At 37.8% G+C, this 24,409-nt stretch overlaps 1 protein-coding gene across 9 annotated transcripts in view; it reads right to left on the bottom strand.

Annotated features, from left to right (window-relative positions):
• The window catches only part of RAPGEF4 (Rap guanine nucleotide exchange factor 4), a 283,291-nt gene that overhangs the window by 164,365 nt on the left and 94,517 nt on the right, over nucleotides 1–24,409 (bottom strand). For 2 of the 9 annotated variants that reach the window (XM_025460199.3, XM_025460202.3), the window contains exon 1: nucleotides 8,222–9,119. The exons of the other annotated variants lie outside the window; for them this stretch is intronic. The gene's annotated coding sequence lies outside the window, so the exon portion shown is untranslated. Of the gene's footprint in view, nucleotides 1–8,221; nucleotides 9,120–24,409 lie in introns of those variants that run through there. 9 annotated transcript variants of the gene reach the window in all.

The raw sequence follows: 24,409 nt of genomic DNA, 5'->3' as shown, positions 1-24,409 counted from the left end.
CGAGAACCAAGTCAGAGACTTAACCGACTGAGCCACCTAGGCGCCCCTCCACAGTTCTCTTTTTAAAACTTAGAATGAAAATGTAGAGATGGTCTGTGTTATGTAAGAGCATGTTATTATGTAGTCTGCTCTAATTCCACAAAATGAAATACAGGACTCATATTTTCCAGAAGCACTGGAATGTCAAAACAAATTTAGAGTTCTGTGAGGATTGCAAATGAACCTTGAAGCAAAGGTCTTTCTTTCAGTTAAGCATTATCATTAAGGATATGAGTTGTGTGAATAATATTGATTAAAAAACATTTAATTCATGCTTTTATTATTTCAGACATTGATTACTGGGATGCTCGTTTTGTTAGGTGGTCCAGTAATCTGTTCATTTGATTCCAATCTGTTCAAAATGCAATTGCATGCCTGGATGATAAGAGCCCAACAACTGAAGCATGTCCCACCTTCCCCAGTTTCTTGGTCACTGATTAACAATTGAAATTTGGATTAACTTAGGTGCGACATGATGTGAATTTATGAAAGGTATTCCACTTTCTTTTTTCATGAAATTTCGAATATATCCTATATTCTTCAACAAAATAGCTTTAAATGTTAAATAAGCAATGTAAAAAGTAATTTTTCTGTTCTAAGTCACTGGACTTCTTCCAAGTCACATGAAACTTTTCCAAAATGTAAAGATCAAAGGTTCAAAACAATTTCTTAAATGTTTACCCTTTTGCCTTTATAGATTGGCCTGGATGAACATTAGTCTGTGCCCATTTGATCAGGGTGAAACTGGACTAGGCCAATAGATTTAGTTCTCTCTTTCACCATCGTTTATTATAAAGACCCAACACATAGCCATGTCCTTGCTTGTAAATCCATTTACTCACAAAGTGCTGAAAATTAGAATCTTCCAATCATTTCTGGTTATAAAGTGATACAGGTACAATTTCAGAGAATGAGGAATCTATTTAATAAAAGAGTACTTTCATGGACCTTCATGTTTAGGCTCAAAAGTCTTTTCTCTTGGATAAGAACTCGGATTATGAGTAAATCCAACTCATTTATCTTCTATTTTCCAGTGTAGGTTAAAATATTAAAGAGTTTATGTCTCATTTTGCCCTGCTGACCCCATGCATTGCTTCAGGATCACTCAATTACTTCAAGGACACAAAAAGACCTGAAGGAAACAAAGAAGCCAACTGAGTGCCTAAGTAAATTTTTTTAAAATCCAAAGCACAGAAAGTTAAAGCACTTTTTATTTTAACAACCAGTCTGGGGACAAAAAAGGCTTTTGAGTTCCAACACTTTGGTTTAATTAAAGGGACAGATTAGATCAAGTTTATTTGTAAACTAAAGAGTAAGAAAGAACATAAGAAGATTTCAGAGTTAGTGTTTCAGCCCCAGAGGAGATCAATATAACAGAATAGATGGTGGTGGGATATCTTTGAGGGAAGTGTTTTGGGAGAGAAGAATCATTTAGCAAATTATTGCTGTGGGTCAGAGAAAGAGGCCTATGTCCCAAATGCCCCATTCTGGGTTAAATCCTTAGTTTGGAGGAGATCTCCAAGCAGGAACCTGCATCTTGCTTCCTGAGGTGAGAGCTGGTGTGATACAAGCATAGAAGTCCATAGCATGTAAATATTAACAGAAGGCTTGGGAATGGATGGAACTCCCACCCTACTCCTCCCAAAGTCAGAAATGAACAGAACCCCTGAATATTATCTATATTTTACTAGTATGTAAAGAAAGATCAACCCACAGAGACCAAGACATAGGAGAGCACAAAGAAGACACAGGAAAACTATATTTCAGAGAAAATGGTGATTTACAAAGTCAAATGCTATAGAAAGATTAAGGACTAAGAATCCTCTTCACATTCAGAACAAATAGGCAGTTGGATGCCTTTAGCTAGAGGGGATAGAATTGGCTGGGGTAGGACTTAAACCATGGTGGGTTGAGGAGTGGGAAGGAAGGACCCAACGAATGTAGACAAGCCCTTTGAGAAGTGTAGCTATAAAAGGGGAGAAAAAGGAGAACAGATGAAAGAGTACAGAGGAAAGATGAAGATTTTGATGTGCCTTATTTTTTTTTTAAGATGGGAAGAGCTAGCATCTCTAGGCACTCTGATGAGAAGGAGCTAGTAGAGATAAAAAGGTGAAAGGTATAGGAAATAGAGCAAAGTGTACATAAAACAAACACCCCCAAAAGATGGAGGTGAATGAGGTACAGAACACAGGTGGAGAAATCAGAAGAGGGAAAACCTCTTATTTTAACCTGGGGAAAGGTGAAGTGCATGAACACAAATGGACAATTTAAAAATATGTATGTATTAAATCACCAATATTTGCAATGCTTTGCTCTCACTCAGAAAAAGGATCATTTGTTTGCTGAACTATCTAGGACTTGTGCTGACTGAGGTTAGGGGTGGGAGGAAACGAAGATAGACTAGTCTGTTCTACCTATGAAGGAATGAAATCAGACAGTCAGGAGTAAGATGAGGGGAATTAATGTGGGAGAAGCGTAGGAGGCAGCAGAGGAGGACAGAGAGAGAGGATATATATCTTTCTTGGCTTATGATGGGGTTACACCTTAATAAACCCACTGGAAGTAAAAAATATTGTAAGTCAAAAATGCATTTAATACACCTAACCTACTGCTGAACATCATAGCTTAGCCTAGCCTATCCTAACCATGCTCAGAACACTACATTAGCCTACAGTTCGGCAAAATCATCAAATACAAACCCTATCTTGTAATAAGGTGTTGAATATCTCATATAGTTTATTGACTACTATGCTGAAAGTGAAACACAGAATGGTTCTAAGTGTATTGGTTATTTACCCTTGTGACCACATGGCAATTGGGAGCCCAGCATCAAAAGAGTATGGTGCCACATATCCCTAGCCTAGGAAACAATTCAAAATTCAAAATTCAAGGTCTGGTTTCTACCAAATGCATATTGTTGTCACATCATTATAAAGTCACAAAACTGTTAAGTTGAACCACCTTAAGTCAGGGAGCATCTATAAATTGACAGCTGCCATGAAAAGCCAGACTTCGGAAAGAAAGATATATAAAAACAATTTTTAGGAAATCTAGCTATATGTTCCGGGATTAGTCCTCCTTTTGGTCTTGGCTGACTCCTCAAGAAACTTTTAAGTAGAGACCTCCATCATCTTCCAAGGCTTTCTGGTGTCAGATTTTTTTTTTTTAAAGATTTTATTTATTTATTCCTGAGAGAGAGAGAAAGAGAGAGAGAGGCAGAGACACAGGCAGAGGGAGAAGCAGGCTCCATGCAGGGAGCCCAACGTGGGACTTGATCCCGGGTCTCCAGGATCATGCCCCCGGCTCTCCAGGATCATGCCCCTGGCTGAAGGCAGCACTAAATCGCTGAGCCACCCAGGCTGCCCTGGTGTCAGATTTTGACTTTCACCATGCTGAACTATCCTCAAGGCAATTGGCTGCATTTGGGATATGCAGGTAATTGATCTGGTGGCAGGAAGCTGAAATCCTACATGCTGAGATGCAAGGCTATCTCCTGACGTGGTTTGGTCAAAAAACAGGAGAAAAGTTGAAAAATCTTCAAAAAAGGTGTTGGGAAGAATGTCAGGAATGTATTAGGAAAACATATAAGGATCACTGAGGTATACTGAGGGGTCCAATTGAGATTGGAGGTCATAAATTTGTCACAGCATCAATCTGGACAGTGGTATGATTTTTCTTAAGCAGGGCTTAGCAGTCTGATTGTAGGCAGGAGAAAGCACACAACTGTACTGATGAAGGGATAGTATTTACTTCACCTGGTAGGCACCAAGGGCTGGCACAGATGTGTTTTGTTCATTTCTAAGTATCTAATACAATGCCTGACAAACAGAAATCACTCAATATTCTCTATTGAATGGATGAATGGGAGAACTGACAATATTGGCAAGAGGGTGGCTGACATGATAGGCCATGGTACCCCCACGAATAAAGAAAGCAGTGACAAGAAGAGGGGGTTAAAAGGGGAAGTTTAAGGGGATCAAAGTTCCTCTCCTCAGTTGTACCAGTCACATGAACGGCATCGCCTACTCAAAAAAGAACCTGAGTCTTAAGCACTCTCTGGTGGCTGATCCAGCAAGCCAGTAGGCTCAGTGGTCTCCCCTATTTTTTACTCCTTAAGAGCAACAAGCGCATCACACACACTCCTCTTTTCCATGTGAGAACTCCCTTAACTTCCCTTCATGCCATTCATGCCATATCTTTCTCACTCATTCTTCAAACCTGCTCTTTCTCCTCTTTCTTTAACTTTTGTCCCAGCTACCTTAGGTACATCCTGCTTTCCTTCTCCTCCTTTTTATCTCCTTCTCATTCCCTTTCCTTTTTCAAAGAGTGAAAACAATCCTGGTCATGGCACCGTATTATTGAAGGTAAAGTTCATGAAACGAGGACAAGGAAATCCCTACATTTCAAAATTAAAGAAATCAAAGTCTCTTAAAGCCAGTGAAAGTGGACATAAATTTTAAAGTAGCCACATCCCATATCATCTTGTAATTAAGCTGCACTTCTCCAAGTACTGGCATTCAAAACATTTTCCATTCTTATGGTATTGCTTGTGTTTTAATTATTAACATAAAGTCTTTTTTGCTATCAATTTTTCATTGCAAATGTACGTGACTTCTACTATAGGATGAGTCACATAGACTTTTGAAAAGTAACTGAAAGATGTTTACAACATTGTTCTGATAACGGATTTGCAAATGAACATTTGGACCACCACCTATTTGCCAGTCAGTGCTTTGACATAGTTTTGATTCTTGCTTGAGTTTCCTGAAAAATCACAACAAATTATTTAAGGAATAACAGTTGTCAACTTTCTGACAAGTCATAATGAATGGTTAAGTTCTGAAAGGTCAACCAGCTATCTTTTGGCTTCCATCTCCTCTTTAGAACCAAGCTATTTTGAGAATTTCCATTCCTCATGCTCTTTTTCTTCCCAACCCTGACACTATTTGTATCCTCTTGGTGGCATTTTTTTTTTAACTCAGGAAAACTTAAATAAGTTCCAAGATTGCAGAAGAGCCTTATTATTTGATGATTGTGGGTCTTGTCTGGGAAAAACTCCAAACATAGATTTGCCATTTTAAGCAATTCCTTTGAATTCTCACTCTATTGTCAGCAACAGTCCTATATTATTGGTTTATTATTGATTTTTTTCTTTCCCTTTACATAAGTTAACTAGGCACTCCAATTTCCTCTTCTCTCTTCTTATGTTCTCTTGGTTTCTAAGTCCCTGAAGAACCGTATTGTTTCAGCTTTTTGGGATTTGAAGAACAAACAAATATCACACACACACATGCACACACACATACCCCGACCTTGTCATTGTCACAAACCCATAATCCTTCCCCTCAGCACCATGGTTATTTCTTCTTTATAATATTCTTCTTCACTCTACTTTAATATAATCAGCTGCCACATTCTGTCAATTTTCCCTTTAAAACATATTTCAGATCATCCTTTTTCTTTGTTTCTGCTCGTACCATCCTGCTTTGGGTCATATTCTCACCAAAGGTTCTGTTACAGAATCCTCGCCAGCTTTCCTACTTCACTCCTATTCTCTCCCCAAGCCCACCTCCATGCCCAGCACGCATTCATTCCATACGGTGACTTTTCCTGCTTATAGCTTATGAAGGAGGAAAGCACCGCCTCTGCACTAGGCACAGCCCTGCAGGATGAGTATTGCTTTCTTCATTTCACACACGATGAAACACTCTCCCAGAGGTTAAGCATTTTGTCCCAAATCACCTATCTTGTAAATGCTCAAGTCACTAGCTCTCATATCTGAAGAGAAGAGAGCCATCTTTGTTGAAACAGGAAAATAAAGCATTTGCATAGCAAAGATTTGATATTTAATCTCTTCAAAGTTAAGGAAGTAGTCGGACTTGCAATTATTACCATATCAAGGCAACGGTTTTCAAGAAATGGGATTCATACAAGAGAAGTATAATCCACTCGTCTACTCTCAAAGAGTTTATAATCTACTTGGTTAGCGTATGTATCTAGAACATGCTGGATATACAGTGTGTGCTAAATAAATATTTGCTCAAGCCAGGACCAAGACATAGAAGGAGAGTCCTTGCTACTCTTATTTTGGCTTGCCACTAATCGCATTGTTTAGTCACTGGATGCTTCTTATTATAAAACGCTCTCTACAACACTTCCTCTTGACCTGGTCCCAAGGAATATCAGAACAATACAATGTTAGGGAAAAAAAAAGACATTGAGATTACTGGGCTGCCTTCCAACCCATGGGCCGATTTATTTTTTCCTAACTACAAGATAATTATTGCTGGATATTATTATGGGATTTTTCCATATGTCCTTTAGTTAGGACAGTGATGACCCAACACAGCCTTTTAATGTCTCTGGTCTTGTGCCAGCTCACTTCCTTCTAGCACTTTGCCTTTGGTTTTTATCTTTATGACTATTCAAACTTCCCATTCCCTAATCAATACCTCATTTGGCCACTGCTGTTGACTACATACCTTGACAAAGACTCATTGGAAAGGGTCTTTTTTCCTTGCAGCCGGCTCATTTGAAACAAGCTCTTGCTATGTTCATCATTTTGGCAAACAAGGACAAGTTCAAGGAAATTGGAGGCCAAACTTGACAGAGCACTGGGTGCAGCTGCTGGCCCAGCTGTGCAATGATTCTCAACTGGTCCATTACCTCCAAAACTCAACTATTCAGCACAGCCTTCCCTAGTCCAGCACTCCTGTCGGTCTAATATATTTGGCAACAGCCATTATTTCAGAAATGAATGCTCATGTGTATTTATAGCAAATCGCATGCCTGCTCTATCAACAATTAAAGCGATTAGGATTCAGCAGACATATTCCTCTAATTAGGACAAGATGGAAGACATAATATATAGAATGCTGCAGTTTGGTCCAGGTTTATTCTTCCCTGACAAGACTGTCATGCTGCTTTTCCTCAGTCACACATCCATTCTCCCTGGGGCCACCCTGCCCCCTACAGAACACTCACTTCCTGTGTCTATCCCACGGAATTTTCAGTCAGGGGATTCTGTTCGCAACGGACACTTCAAGTTGCCCTGACCTCCCCTCCTCAAACCACACTTCAGGCTCAGTGGACGGTTTGAAGGCTTGTTTTGAGTAACATGTGGACAGCACCATGTGGCCACTCATTTCATTCAGCTACGCCCTTCCCCTGGAGCCTCAGAGTGTATGTTATACGCTCACACTTCTGTAGTCTTTCCTCTGAACAAAAGCCCGAACTCGGTGTCTGGGCCATAAATCCCATCTTGCTTCACTCTTACCCATGCATTATTTAAGCCATCTTCTCGGGGAGCCGGCGTGAGACTTTCCCTCAGAGTAACAATCAGCAGGCGCCTTATGTGCCGTTTTAACGGGAAATGTAGGATATCGGAGAGAGTTCCACCCATTTGCAGTCTTGATAATGAAATATGATAATCTAATTTGGTAAAAATAAACTGTGAAATCAGAGATTTGAGGCAAAAACTTTAAAGATGCAATTCAGACGAGCAATCAATGCTTATTCAGCTTCTGTACCATCTCAGCTTTCTCCCTGTGCAGATGCTTAAGTGATGCTAAATTAAATAATTGACAAATTTTTAAAACTGCTGGAAATTACCATCTGTATTTAATTTTGGAATATAAAAAGGTCCATAGAAAACACCCTTTATGATTATTTTGTCTAATAACAGATATGAAACAATACAAACATCCCAGTCATAAAATATAATGCGTTCCGAGCAGTCTGGCTTACATATTCAAACACAGTTTTTCAAAACAAAAGACCACAGGAGGAACGAAATGCTGGGTAACCAATACATTTTTTTTTTTTTTTTTAGGTGAATGGCAAAAGAACTGAGCTTTTACTTTAAAATCCACCTCTCTAACCTTCATCTCCCCACAAAACAAAAAACAAAACAAAACAAAACAAAACTCACCCACAGGCTTCCTTCCTATAGACAGTAAGGATAACCATCACTTTTTCATGTTTTTCTTTCTCCTGGATAAACACTGGGCTAAACTGTCCTTCTGTTAAGAACTTTATTAGGTTGATATTACATCCGTACAAAATGAAGTCTACGACTGTAAATAAACATGCTTGAAGCTTTCATGAATACACAGAAAGAGAAACAAGCTCCCTGCGTGGGAACACACTGGTAAATACGTGGATAAAACAAGCTGAAACTTACACCAGACACTTCTCCCAGGTCCAGCACGGCAGGAGCCCTAAGGGTACATTCTAGTTTTTTTTAATCCATGTTCTGTTCTTCTCACTGATGGGACTACTCAGGCACATGGTCAAGTTGCAATCGGCTTCTCCCTCAGTGATGTATGAGAGCTGGGCTGATTTATCTTGTCTTTCTGCTGCATATTAGCACTAATGTTTCTGCGTATGCATCCTACCTTTCTTTAGCCGTAGCCCCGGCTTTATCATTGGTAATCTAAATTAAAGAGCCAGTGAACAGAGCAGGGTTGTTGTCCCCCACCCCTCCCTGTTTTCCATGAAACAATTGCCAGGCAGTCATTCCCGGACAAGGATTCCACTGTTTATTCTATTGAGCCTCCCCTTCAATATCCCATTGAGACTAGAAGTCAGTCGCAAAAGGATAGGTCCAGGGAGACTGTCTTAGTTCAAAGGTCTATTTATGATTTATCTTTCAAATGGTACAAATGACCTCAGGAAATATGAGGGAGAGCTGTCATTTTCCAGTTTTTTTAGCCCAGAATACAGAATTGACACTGTTTACAAAAAAAACAGAATAACTTGATACCCCACTTTATTGCCTATGGTACAGTACACCTTTTGCTGACTTTTTTTTTTCTGAGAAATCTCTTTCTTTTTCCACCCATGTTTGTTTTACATATGTATCATTTAATGTTAATTTTAAGGAGGAGTATGAGTGCTATAATTTAGCAAGTTACATACAATCATCATTAACCTTGTTATAACTTGTCAATAAATAGCAGCTGAAGCAGGAGCCAAAGACTATTTAATTCAGGAGTTTTCAATTCCTTGCTTTAAGACACATTTAGAATTTTCTCAATCTCCACAAATGTTTGGGAAGAAGAAACACGTCAGAGTACATTTTCATATGAAAGTTTTTAATTTCGAAAATTTTGCTCTCTTAGCATCTCAACGCTTTTAGCCCAGATTTTAATGCTTCCTGAAATAATATTAGGTTTGTTTTCTCATTTTAAGCGGCATAACTTTTTCACAGCTGTTAAGCAACAGAATTTGGTGGATAATAATGTATAACAAGTTTCATCTTTATTTTTGTGTTTTTGTTACAAGAAAACATGGTTGTTTTCATAATTATAAACACGTATGTTACATCTTTAATTTCGCTTTTTAAAGTTAATAAATTATAACACCCATTTCCACAAAGGCATAAAATATAGACTTGCCATTTTTAGTAGCTTTTTGATATTCAATTCCCTAATTCCTTGATATTTGCATTGCTTTAATTTTTCATTATAAAAATAAAATGTCTCTTTTCAGAAATGCAAAATACATTTCAGGCCCTTGGTCCAAAAAAGAAAAAAAATCAATCTCTAACTTTCTGCTACTCAACATTCTTCAAAATTGCGGTTGAGAAAAATAAACTTGGGAGTTCTGCTTGAAGACTATCTGGGGTATCAGTTCCTCTAAATTATATCCCTGGGTGAAACTTTAATCACTTATATTAATTTCTACACTCTAGAACTCGGTTATACTGAACTGCTCCACAAACATCCAGAGTAATTACTTTAAAAATTTAAATCTGGGCCTGTCATTCCACTGCTTAAAACTGTGCATCGCTTCCGGTTATTCTTAGGATAAAAGCCAAAATCTTTATCATGGCCTTCAAGGACTTACTTTTATTAAACTCAGAAGATAAGCCCACCTTCCCAGAACTGACTGGCTGGGACTCAGAACCATCAATCAATCAAGTATTGAACCTCTGCTCTTTACTGGCCAGTCAGCTTGAGTATGGTATCCGAGCACTGGTGTGGGATGGGAGAGAATTTCAAAAGCAAATACATAGGCCTTTTCCTTTCATTTGAAAGGAACATTCATGAATAAGATTTCACCACAAATCAGTTTACAAACTGCAGTGAAATCAACACGAAGCAAGCCAGACTCAAAAGTGCAAAGTGAAGATAAAATCAAGGGTTAGGGAAATAAGATGAAATGAATCATTTCATGAATGCTAACTGAAACTGACTTAGGCCAGAGGAGGAAAAGGCAAACAATCAGGAAGGAGCAGAAACTCTAAAACAATTATACTCAAGCTTGGTCCTACTGTTATGCTTCCAAGGTCTATGGTTTGCATCAGCTAAATTAATCTTAGATTTACATTTTTTTGTATATTCTTTTATTGGAATTTGATTTGCCAACATATAGTATTTACATTTTTAAAGGCCAACTACCTCATAATTGTGGTCCTGAGTTTCAATAAATAATTTCCATACATTCATTATATTACTGTTGATATACTTTCCTCCAAAAATTCTCTTTATTTTAATCACTAAAAGAACCACATGATAAACTTCACCAGTTTCTAAGTAAGATGGCCCAAGGAGCATATCACAAGACTCTGAAAATAAGAGATTTCTCATAACTAAAGATCTACTTTGCAATCAACCAAGAACAACATAATCCTTTAATATAACATGTAAACTTGTACATAAAATAATGTAAATACTCAAAGACATGAGAAGTATCCAGTGAGTAATGAGATCTTGAGAATGGCCTAGTACATGAGGAATTAACATCATTAAGGCCCCACAAGTCCAAGAGTATTTCCTATACTTCCTGCCATTGTCCTGAAAATCCCTACCATTAAAGTCTACCCTTGCAAGAAATCCTAAGACTCTGGAACCAAACTGCCTGTATTCAAATCACAGTCCTATCACTTACTAACTGTATAACCTTGGGTATGATACTCTAACTTAGTGTAATGTGTCTTTCAAACTCATCCATAAAGTGGGATAATAGACTTCTGCTTTTGCTCTTTCTAAGATTTTATTTACTTATTCATGAGAGACACACAGAGAGAGGCAGAGACACAGGAAGAGGGAGAAGCAGGCTCCTCGCAGGTAGCCCAATGGGGGATTCGATCCTGGGAGCAGGATCACACCCTGAGCCAAAGGTGGACGCTCAATCACTGAACCACCCAGACGTCCCAAGACTTCTGCTTTTGGTCATAAAAGTGATTCATATTAGACCAACCTTCTCACAGATAATAATCATGAACTCTGGATAAAATATTTTAAAACAATAGCTAAGTGAAGACCCTAGAGAGTGGCCAAGAGCAGGCAAGAGCTAACGGGGTGGTGGTGGGGGATGGACAGAGAGGACCACTTGGAAGAACAGCTCTTGATAAATTAGTCATGTTTTATAGCTTCTTATCTAAGAGGAGACCCAATCAGTCAGTTCCACATGGTGGCTAGATCTCTGCCATCTTACTAGCTGAGAAATTAGAGATGACAACAGCTATAAATTTTGGGAGGAAACCCCAGAAAGGAGATAGCCACAGAGAGGAAGCCTCAGATTCAGTACATATAATCTGAGCAAATCACTGAATGCTCCCAATACTACACATTTATAGAGAAGACTTCGACTAGTCCAGCTAAGATGACAAGAACTAAACAGATTTCTACTACTGTCCATCACAGGGAAGACAAAGTTGGAATTTGACTTCTGTTAAATTAACTGCCTACTAAAACAGAAATCAATTTGGAATCTCTATAACATGCCACTCACAATATCCAAAGTACATTCCAAAATTACTAGATATGCAAAGAAACAGGAAAACTGACCCTCAAAAGAAAAGATAATCTGGGATCTTTGGGTGGCGCAGCGGTTTGGCGCCTGCCTTTGGCCCAGGGTGCGATCTTGGAGATCCGGGATCGAATCCCACGTGGGGCTCCCCATGCATGGAGCCTGCTTCTCCCTCTGCCTGTGTCTCTGCCTCTCTCTCTCTCTCTCTCTGTGTGACTATCATAAATAAATAAATAAATAAATAAATAAATAAATAAATAAATGAATGAATGAATGAAAAGATAATCCATAGAGACCCACTTTGACATGATGCAGATACTGGATTCAGCAGACACAGATTTTTAAAGCAATTATTATAACTATGCTAAAGGATATAAAAGCAATTTCAGCAGAGAAGGAGAAATTATTTTAAAAAAGAGCCAATTGGAAATTCTAAAGCTAAACAAAAAATCTAAAAAGAAAATTCACTGGATGTAATGGTAGATTAGAAAATAATAATAAAAAGCTATTGGTGAACTTTTAGATAGAACAATATAAATTATCCAATTTGCATAAGAGAGAAAAGAACTTTAAGAATGAACAAAGCCTCAGGGTCCAGTGGGATATAATAGTATATCTAACACATGTGTAATTGAAATCGTAGACCAATAAATGAAGAGAGAATGAGCAAGAAAAAAAATTGAAAAAATAATAATCCAAATTTGCCAAAATTTGGTAAAAACAGAGATATAAATTTAAAAAATTTTAAATCTCTGCAAACCCCAAACAGGATAAATAAAAACAAAACAAAATATAAATCCATGCCAGGGCACATATTCAGACAGCTAAAATTCAAAGACAAAGAGAAAATCTTAAAAGCAACCAGGGGAAAGTGGCATATTATATACAGGATAAAACTATACTAATTTTTCATCAAAAGTAATGTAGGCTAGGCCACAGAAGAATGACATCTTTATAATGCCAAAAGAAGCAATAACGGTCAAGCTAGAATTCTATATCTGGCAAACATATTCTTAGGCAATGAATGCTAAATGAAGACATTTTCAGAGAAACAAAACCCAAAAGAGTTAATTGCCAGCAGATCTACACTACTTGAAAGGTTGAAGAAAATTCTATGGGACAAAAATAAATTCCACAAATGGTTATTTGTGTCTACAGAAAGGAACGAAGATCACTGAAAATGGTAAATGGTAAACATGTGAGTAAGTATGAAACACACACACTCCTTTGAAACTCTTTAAAATACAATTATTATTTTTTAATTACAACACTATATTGTAGAGCTTATAACTTAAATAGACGTAACATAAATACATGACAACAACAGCGCAAAGGATGGACAGGCCGGCCGGTAAATGAAACTATGCTGTCGCAATGTTCCAATGCTTGACATGAAGCAGTACAATATAACCTCTAAGTAGAATGTGAAAAGCTAAAAATATGTATGGTAATCTCTACAGCAACCACTAAAAACTAATGCAAAGAGAGCCAATTAAAAAGCCAATAGAAAAATGAAAACAGAATTTATGGCAGCCATGAAGGTGCCTCACTTGGATCTCTCTTCTAGAAGAAACTTGCCAATCAGCTGTGAGGAGTGCAGTTAGCTAGCTGACAACATCCAAAGGCAGTACCTTTGGGATCCACTGTGAGTGAATCAAAGCTATATTCTTCACAATTAGCCGATGAGTAAACACAACAGGGATATGTGCACTTGGCTGATTTTGCCCATTGCAACACTCAACTATCAGCAATCTTTGACTAAAATCTTCCATCAGGCTTGCAGAGACTTTCCCAAAATCATAGTGCAGTTGGAAGGCTTTTTAAAAAACCTTTCCTCTTTTCTTGCTCCCTCCTTTCACAGATGTCAGATGCCTGCTCTCTCTCCTCTTTATCTTGCACTTATAACTTCATCTTGGTACCTGCTTCCTGAAGGACCAAACTAATGCAGAGTTCTAAAAAATATTCAATTAATCCAAAATAAGGCAGGAAAGGAAGAGAGAGGAACAAAGCAGTAGATGGGATGAAGGGGAAAGAAAGAGCAATCTGGTAAATTAAATCCAAACTTATAAATAATTATATTAAATGTAAACAGACTAAACATTCCAATTAAAAATGGAAATTGCCAGAATGCATAAAAAATTAAAACTCAACTTTGTGTTCTCTATATGCCTTAAATAAATGGAACAAATAGTATGAAAATAAAAGCATGGAAAAAGAGAAAGCATAAGAAAGCTGGAATGACCATATGAATATTATATGAACTAGATTTTAAGGCAAAGAGTATTACTAGACATAAAGAGAGACACTTAATAATGATAAAAGGGCAATTCACCTGAAAGAAGTAAAAAATAATAAATGGATATGCATCTAATAATACAACATTTTGAAACAAAATTGACAGAATTACTGAATAGACAAATCCAAAATCATAGCTGGAGATTTTTAAGACTGTTTGCTCAGTAACCAATAGAATAAAACAAAAATAACCAGTGAGAACATTGAAGACCTGAATATTACTATCAACCATACTAACCTAATTGACATTTATAGAACACTGCACCCAACAACTGCAGAACACACAATCTTTTCAAGTGTACATGGTACATTCACCAATACAGACAATTTAGTGTGCTATAAACAGTCTCAATAAATTACAAATGACTGAAATTTTATGAAATGTTTTCTGACCATAATTCAATTAAACTAAAAATAGTAACAATTAATAACTAGAAAACCCCAAATACTTGGAAATTGAGAACACACTTCTAAAAAACTTGTGAACCAAAGGAGAAATCAAGGGAAAGTACTTCAAAGTAAAGAGTAATGAAAATGCAATATATGAAAATTTGTGTGCCATAGTCAAGTAATTAGAGGGAAATTTATAGATATAAATGTTTATAGTAGAAAAGGATAAAGGTATAAAAGCAGTGACTCAAGCTTCCTTCTACCTGAGAAGATAGACAAAAGAGCAAATTAAATCCGAAGGAAATGGAAGGAAATAATGATTCTTTAAAAAGAGCATAGCTTTGGGACACCTGGCTGGCTCAGTGGTTGAGCAGCTGCCTTTGGCTCAGGTCGTGATCCTGGGGTCCCAGGATCAAGTCCTGCATCAGGCTCCCCAGAGGGAGCCTGCTTCTCCCTCCGTCTATGTTTCTGCCTTTCTCTGTGTGTCTCTCATGAATAAATAAATAAAACCTTTTAAAAAAGAACATAGATCAATGAAAAAGAAAACAGAAACAATAGAGGGAAAAAAAGAAAACCAAAAGTTCGTTCTTTACAAGATCAACAAATTTCACAAATTCCTAGATAGACTGATCAAGAAAAATTAAAATGAATGAATAAAAATTACCAGTATCAAGAACGAAAAAGAAATCTTTAGAAATCTGAATATATTGAAGGGGATAATAAATAACTCTAATAAACAACTTTGTGTCAACAAACCTGGAAACTTAGATAAAATGGAAAAACATTTTTTTTTAAAGATTTTATTTATTTCATGAGAGACAGAGAGAGAGAGGCAGAGGCATAGGCAGAGGGAGAAGCAGCCTCCTCTTGCAGGGAGCCCGATGTGGGACTCACTCCCAGGACCCTGGGATCACGGCCTGAGCCAAAGGTGGATGCTCAACCGCTGAGCCACCCAGGTGTCACAAAATGGACAAATTTCTTGAAAAACAGAATTTACAAAAATCAACACAAGATAAAATTATAAGTTTTTATTTTATTTTATTTTTTTCAGTATAGAACTAAGACTTTATTGTTATTGTTGTCAACAATATTTTTTAATAAATTTATTTTTTATTGGTGTTCAATTTGCCAACATACAGAATAACACCCAGTGCTCATCCCGTCAAGTGCCCCCCTCAGTGCCCGTCACCCATTCACCCCCACTCCCCGCCCTCCTCCCCTTCCACCACCTCTAGTTCATTTCCCAGAGTTAGGAGTCTTTATGTTCTGTCTCCCTTTCTGATATTTCCTACCCATTTCTTCTCCCTTCCCTTCTATTCCCTTTCACTATTATTTATAAGTTTTAATAGCTCAATCTCTCTTAAAATAACTGAATGCATTATCAAAATCCTCCCCATAAAAAAACTCCAAGACAAATCATTTCAAACATTTAAGGAAAATATAATATTAATCTTATGTAAACTTTTTTTCAAAAAATGGAGCATGATGGAAGCTTCCTCAACCCATTTTATGAGGCCAGCATAATTCTGACACCAAATCTGACAAAGATACTATGAGAAAAGGAAATTACAGCTCAGTATCTGTGAATATAGATAGAAAAATTCCTTAACAAATATTACCAAATAAAATCTCATAATATACAAAGATAATCATTCTGGGGCGCCTGGGTGGCTCAGTCAGTTAAGCATTTGCCTTCATCTCAGGTTATGATCCTAGGGTCCTGGGATCAAGTCCTCCTTCAGGCTCCCTCTCCCTGCCACTCCCCCTGTTTGTGCTTTCTCTCTCTGTGTCAAATAAATAAAATCTTTTTTTTTTTTAAGATAATCATCCTGTTTTACATCATGACCAAGGAGGGTTTATCTTAGGAATGTAGCTCAGTTTTAACATTTAAAAATCAATTATTATAATAGATGTATTACCAGAATAAAAGAGAAAAACCATATAGAATTTCAATATGCTCAGAAAAGCATCTGACAAAATTCAATACCAATTCATGATCAAAACTCTCAGAAAATTAAAAAATGGGAAGGGTTATTTCCTCAATCTGCTGTTATAATCTTATTTAATGGTGCTATATTGAATGCTTTTCTCCAAGACCAGTAACAAGAAAAGGATGTCTACTCTCACCAATTCTATTCACCTGGTGCTGGAGGTCCTAACCGGTACAACAAAGCAGGAAAGACCAATAACAGGCATAAAGGTTAGAGAGAAAGAAATAAGACTCCCATTTTCTGCAGATAACATAATTGTTTAGATAGAAAAATCACAAAGACACTAAAATGGGATAATGGTACCTATTTCATACAGTCGTTATAAGAATCAAATGAGTTTAAATTTGAAATGTGTTTAGAATTGTGCCTGACACATGATGAGCACTGCGTAAGCATTAAGCAAAATTTAAAAATGCATATATCTAAATATAAAATCTGGAAGTGTTACATATTAGCTTATTGACACTGAGTATATATTTATTTATTTATCAGAATAGCTAATAGAGAGCTACTTTAAGGTTATCTTCATTCTGGGAACCAGGTTATGAAGAAGTTCAGGGCAAGTAACACCACACTGCCTAGGGAATGGCTAAGTCTCACTAACATCCCTGAAATAGAAAGATGAAGTATGTTATAGTTTGACACTGCCTACAGAGTTACTGCTTTTATATGTGATTTATTATGTCTACATAATTATACAAACAAGTCCAGCTGTTTTTAATGAACACATACCTTGTTGTGATCTATAAGTATTCTCGCAGCAGAATATCTAAGAAAGACATTTAAGTACAAAAAAAGTAGTTGGCATAATTGTATTTACAGTATAATTCCATTTTTAAGGCAAAATGATAGGCATATATGTTAAATGCATTAATATGTGCATAGGAGAATGTCTGGGAAATATCCAAATAGAAGTGTTAATAGTGAATAGCCCTCCATAGTGGAAGTAGAAAGGACTTTCATTTCTTTTTACCTCATATCTTTTGTATATGGTTTGGATTTTTAATAGTATTATTGATATTTTTACTTTGCAACTTAAAAAATACAATAAAATCCTTTACTAATGCAAAAAACACACCAACTTTTACAAGTCACAATGTTTAGAGTCCTTTTGTTTTCTACGTCAAACAAGAGGAAAAGAACTCTTCTTTTGTGTTCTTTAAACAGAGGTAGAGTTTTATTTTAGACATCAAGAGCATATTCCAGATATTTGTATCTCTAAGATCCTTCCTAGCATCCCCATCTCCCTCTAACCCATATGGGGAATGAGGAGAGTTACAAACCCAGGTGAGGTCAAAGGGTCAGTATGTGGGTACAGGTGGGCTCATCAGAATGGAGAGCATGATAAGGCAGTGGGCTTGAGGCCCCTATGAGCCAACCTCGCTTCATTCTAATTCATACCTTCTCACTCCACCTGGATTCCAGGAATTGGCTTCCCCACCTCCCATACCTGGATGCAAGGAGACCTGGGTAGGAATATGGATCAGAGATAATCCATTACCACTGAAAACACAGAATTTTAATTAGAATGACCTTAAAAAAATGTCTAATTCATCTACAGGTATCCACTTTCTGTGTGAGGAAACAAGTCCAGGGAAGTAACTTGCCCAAGGTCATAGGGTTACTAAGTCACCACAGCAGGACTCTTGAGCATCAGGATAGCATCCTTTCTGTTACAACAGAGGGTGGGTCTAAAAGTGCATGTCTTATTAATGCCAGACCAGGGGCTGTGCCTTCATGAACAAAGAGAGAAAAGAAGGATGCAGGCTCAACCAGGCTCAGAAAGAGCAATCTTCCTGCCTTTATCATAGACCTTTGAATTGGAGTGCAAACATCAAAAACTGGCTCTGTTATTCATTTACTTTCATTACTAGTGTTCCATAAGATGCATATGCGCTTTCTCTACAAATAATCCATTAGTACAAAAGAGAGAATGTTTCCTATTTGAGATATGCCTTCTGGCCACATCATTCAGAGATGCTTTTAGTATATAACTAACACTAATGAAAGGCTCTTGTTAGAATGTTTTCCACATTTTGGTTATAGGCAATAGGAAACCTGGAGATACTTAAATTAATGCAATGTGTTGTATTATACTCTATCAAATTGTTTTGTTGTTGTTGTTTTTTTTAACAGTGGGAACTATGAATCACTTTCTAAAGTTTAAGAGGCTTGGGATTTACTTAAAATCTATAAATCAGAAACTGATTCAATCAGATTATGCTGCAAACTTGTCCAGAACTATGAAGAAATCTCTCATTCCTCCATGCTAAAAAAAAGTAAAGCTCCCAAAGAATAGTCAAAATAGCACTCCAAAGGTTATAAGCGAAGACTCATACTTAATTAAAACTTAATGTAATTGATAAGCAAATAAAAAAATCATCCTTATCTATTTATCAGAAGTTTTCAAAACTCCTCTTCTATAGGTGGTTGTTTATTAATGCTGATAAATGGTTATAATAATCTCAGAATAAAATTGTTGCCTTTATTCGACATCACATTTTTTTCACCGTCAACAGAAACCCTTTCAACAAATTATCTTAAGAGATGTTATATATACTCTCAAGTCTGCAAGAACATACCTTGGGGTTAAGGAGAGGCATCCTTGCATTCATTATAGGAAGCAAAAGGGGGATGCATAAGTGGCAGTTCCTGGCTGGACTTGAATGCTGCTCACATTTATTATATCGCCACCCCCGACCCCAGACATTTCATCATTAATGATTTTCCAATACTGAAGCTTTTTAAAACCTTGATCTTTTGTGAAAACTCAGTAGGATGATACAAACCTTCCAGCTGAACAAACAGACTAGAGCAGAAAGACCACTGCCTTAGCATTTGCCACAGAAAGTATCATCTGCCCTGACTTCACCCCAGTGTTTCATTAAAGTGGTGTCTTTCAAAATATGCAAATGACAGTAATAATTTGAACAAACAAATGAATTAGGTGAGCCTCTATAGGCAATTTACTCAAGGTAATTAAGAATGCTAAATAAACAAATTATTATTTTAAATGGCAAGAAAGCTTTAATTAAACTTGATTTCTATACTTAAAATGAAATTACTAACTGAACAGAAAGGATCCAGTGTGAATTAAAAGCAAAGTGTCAAGAAGGTAAAAAAAAAAAAAAAAAAAAAAAGAATGTACACTCTGACTTTTGATTCACAAGATTAGTACCAGGTGTCACTACATTTTCATTGGAGCTGGCTCAGAGAGAAGTATCTCTGTATATGAATTTAGAATTGACAAAATGTATTTGAGGTGCCTCGAGCATGAGCACATTTTAGAAGGTAGAGATGCTAAGCAAAAATAGAATCAACCTAAACCCAAGGTAATTTCTCTCCAATCAGTATCTCAATCTTTCCTTGCCAATAAAAAAATGGGACCCAGCAGGCTATGATCCATCCAGGGATAAAGAGTCCTTCTGTAATAGGTGGAGGGACATGGTAGCTCACAGCAGACCCTCACCAGTAGTTTGATAGCCTCCAGCCATGAAGTACATTTGTATGATGGACCAAACCAATGACCATGGAAATAAAGGAACATCTCCATAGTTATCCCGAAATGGATAAGGCTAAAACACAGTCCTATTAAAGTAGTAACAGTAGATAATGTATTTGTTCTACAAAATAACACAATCTTAAAAATAAGTATAGTCTATTTTGAAAGCTTCAAGTAACCTTAAGTAATCTCCAAGACTAGGCATTTCCATGTCTCTTCCCTTTTTAATGTGTTATCCCAGTAATTTTAATAGGACTCTGATCAGACCCAGCCACCAGAACTGGCAAGCAGTATAACCCTCTCAGAACCACCTGTTTTCTTCTCCACATGAAACACGTTGCCTGGTGCAGCTCCTGGATCTTCCCTCTTCCACCTTCAGCCCAGTGTCCCACAGGAATACACAGGAGTGTCCTGTCCCCTTCGCTCTTGGCTTTCTGGTCAGGCAGGATGACCCAGGGCAGGAGTCAAGGCGGAAGCTAAGAGCGTGAGCCGGGTGGTGGCAGAACAGAGCAGGGAGGGGCCTGAAGACAGGCTGGAGAAGCCATTCTAAGTCACTACCTTTGGCATCTGGGCCCAGTCACCCTGCCGTGCAAGACCATTTTCATATTGTTTCCCTAAATAATCTGCCTGGAGAATGATGCTCGGGATACTATTAAAGTATCAATGACAGTGATTAGAAGTTTATGTCAAGCCTGTATGCTAAAGAGTGGAGAGAATTTCAGATTATTGTACTTTCTCTTATGCACTCATGCCTTCACTCTGGAGAAGCAACCATGAACTGCTGATTCTAACTAGAGAGGGAGTAAGTATGTCTAGAAGTCAGGAGATCTGAAGAGGCCAGTGTGTCCCTAATTCTTCTATTTGCTCCTTCATTCCTTCATGCATTCATCAGTAAGAGTCATTCAGTCATCATTCATTTATACGCACAAGGCATATACAGAGACCCCCATTCTATCCTCAGGTTGTTTATGTTCCAGAGATAGAAGACACATCAAACAAAATGTGCTGGAAAGTCAGAATGAAATGGAAGCACCATAGAGGATGCTCCGATGTATTTGAGGAGTGAGAAGTTCAAGGGAGGAAACAGAGAAAGCTCCCTGTGACCAAACATTGGTCCCAATAGAATGTACCTACTCCTTTGACCCACCAGAAGAGGGGCTGTGGATGGTGTGGCAAGAGCTTTGTCTCTTGACTTAGAGCAGAAATTCCAAGAGTGCTGGAACATACCCTTATGTCTAACACAGAGCATGGGATGCTGTGAGGTCTCAACATATATTTGCTGAATAAATGAATGATCTAAGAATTTGGATCTGCCCCCAGGGACTTTTGCTGGACAGAACCTAAGTGAGTGAACACATTAGAGGACATTCAACAATATAACCCTGTAGAATTTGCAGACAAGAAGCCTCCTCTAAAATGTTTGCACAGAGTAGCAGAATTGTGCAAAGGAAGTATGCTGGATCCATAAAATGTTTGCAAGTGAATGGGTAGATAAAATGTGGTACATATAATCAATGGAATACTGCAATGGAAAAAAAAAAAAAAAGAACTGACATATACTGCGCCATGGATGGATTTCAGAAACATGATATTCAGTGAAAGGAGCCAGAAATGGAGACCACATATCACATGATTGACATTGATAAGAAATGTCCAGGAAAGGGAAATTTACAGAGAAAGTAGATCAGTGATTGCCCGGGAATGGGGTGGGATATGATTAACTATAAACAACCATGAGGGATCTAAGCAGGAGGATGAAACTGTTCTAAAACTAGACTGTGGTGATAGTTGTACCACCTTGTAAAGATTCTCTTTGAATTATACACTTGAAATGGTGAATTTTATGATATATAAATACATCTCACTACAGTTGATTTAAAAGTTTTGCAAAGGGAGTCATAAATTATAGGTTTGCCATCATACTACTATGAGGCGACTGCTAACACAATTGTTGGAGAACACAAAGACAAGAACTCAGAGTTGAAAATAACCCCCACCTCCTAATTCCCAACCTCTGGGCCCTTCCTAAAAAAACCTCCTCAGTTGTTGCCAGGGCTGGAAGGCGGTGGGGAATGGGGAGTAACTGCTAAATGGGTATATGATTTCCTTATGGGGTGATGAAAAAGTTCTGAAATGAGATAGTGGTAATGGTTACAAAACATTATGAATTTACTCAATGCCACTGAATCATACACTTTTAATAGCTAAAATGGTCAGTTTTATATTTATGCATTTTACCAAAAGTTGTGGCCATGTCTGAGGAATGTTTTCACATTTCACATTTCCCTTTCATCTGCCAAATCCCTGGTAGCTACGGAGGGGCCAGCAGCTGTCCCTAGCCATCTCATGGCAGGATATCTTAGTCCAGGTGACAACATAGCTCTAAGAAATTTGTTTGCTGTATTCTATTACCTTTCCTCTGATTGGCAAACATCAGATATTAATTTAAAAAAATCTGTGCTTGGCTTGCGTGTTAATCCTGCCCACTTGAAACTGGTTGGCATCATTCAAAACAACACACAGGGATGTTCCTGAGCTTTCAGGCCATTCATTAAATGTTGCTACCATGGCTTCCTGCTCCCTGAAAGTGTAGGAGGCAATGATTTCTCCTGTCATAGATTTAGCCATGGCATATTATGAAACACTGGCTGTTCATCAGAAATTCTTTAGGTCCATAAAGCTCTAAGACTCCCTGTTCCCATATAATCCAAAGCAGCTCCAGCCTGGCCTAGAATGACTTCCACATGATCCCTACTGCAAATGCCCTAAGCCATTAGCATCCACAATGATTTTTAGAGTACTTTGTTCACCAGTATCATTTGCACTAGTATTCCTATCAGACTACCTATAAGGCTGGTTAAAATGGTCTTTCTTTCTTCCCAATAAGAAGAGAAGTTCCTTATGAATTAAGTAAGTTTCCCAAGGATGCCAATTTATTTAGGGCTCGAAACAGGGTCTGAACATGTTTAGTAGTATTCATATGATCGGTGGTGTACATAGAAAGTAAGGATTATCAGCTACAAAATATTTTCTACCTCAAAGATGACATTAAACTGATATTTTCATTTTGAGATTGGTTAAAATATGTCTGCAATTGAATGGAGTGAAAAAAAAAACACCTCAGGCTTCCATTCGTGAAATAAAATTTGGAGAGCAAGTACTAAATGCCAAATGTCTATAAGAACTCCTCAGAAGAATTACTTCTTCGCTGCCAGCCAAAACTCACAGGGACACACTGTGGCTGAATTTTTTAATTGTGCTTTTTAGATGCTGGATAATTTTCTGACTATTAAAGACAATCATAGCCAAGCCTAACAATAAAAGTAATTGAATCTCATGCTTGAGAGCATACAGCTGATTCACCACAGGGTGTAGGAGAGGAAGGAGGCAAATAAGAGGAGGTGAGAAGTCCAGAAGTAATTTTCGCTCCGTGAAAAGCAGAGACTGCCTTCACAGTAGAAAAACCTGAGATGGAAGTACGTCCTTATTTTCCAGGCCTTTCTTCGGTGTGGCATCGGAAAACTACCAACAGGCATTAGAGACTGAACCCCGGCCTCTGCCCCAGGTCTCATCACCTCTGTTTAGGATGTTGAGATGAGATTTCAAGAGAGGACAGGGTGAGGCTATAGCTCCTCTGCTCTTGGGAGACTGTGCCTGCCCCAAGTCTCCCCAAATGCTGGACAAGATGGAGCATGTAGACTTAACGGGGCAGTGTACTGACCAACCAAAATACAGCCTGACTTGTATGTACAAGAAGGGTTTATGCCTTACATATGTATCAATTGCATTCAACCTCAAAGATCAAGCTTCTTCTATGTGTAAGGCAAATAACACAAATACTACACAAACCCATCCTTAAAACAATTAACAATTTTTTTTTAATTTTTATTTTTTATTTATGATAGTCACACAGAGAGAGAGAGAGAGAGAGAGAGAGAGGCAGAGACATAGGCAGAGGGAAAAGCAGGCTCCATCCAGGATCGCGCCCTGGGCCAAAGGCAGGCGCTAAACCGCTGCGCCACCCAGGGATCCCAACAATTAACAATTTAATGGCAAAAGTACCAGCAGCTGTTGGATATAAGCTAGCCAGCCACCTGGTGTCCGAACAAGATCTATTTCTGTAAATATTAAATGTGCATAGATTTTAAGATTTAGTTGGTGGTCACAGAGAAGGCCTTCACAGATTGGCCCTTTCTGAGACGAGATTCTAGTACAGGACATTTGGGTAATGAGTTAATTTTCTCTTCTATAAATGGGAATTCAAGGCCATGGTCTCAAAATCAACCACAAATTCAAAATCAAAATGAGTGCAATGAAATATATGAATATGAATATTCACAAATGGGATAGGGATTATAAATATCCTCATGTCCTCAAGAATACAGTCTACAGGGACGCCTGGGTGGCTCAGTGGTTGAACGTCTGCCTTCAGCTC

The sequence above is a fragment of the Canis lupus genome, chromosome 36 (genome assembly GCF_003254725.2).
Source record: "Canis lupus dingo isolate Sandy chromosome 36, ASM325472v2, whole genome shotgun sequence".
Lineage (NCBI taxonomy): Eukaryota > Metazoa > Chordata > Mammalia > Carnivora > Canidae > Canis > Canis lupus.
The sequence above is the reverse complement of the archived record's forward strand: the minus strand, read 5'-3'. Positions and strand labels throughout refer to the sequence as shown.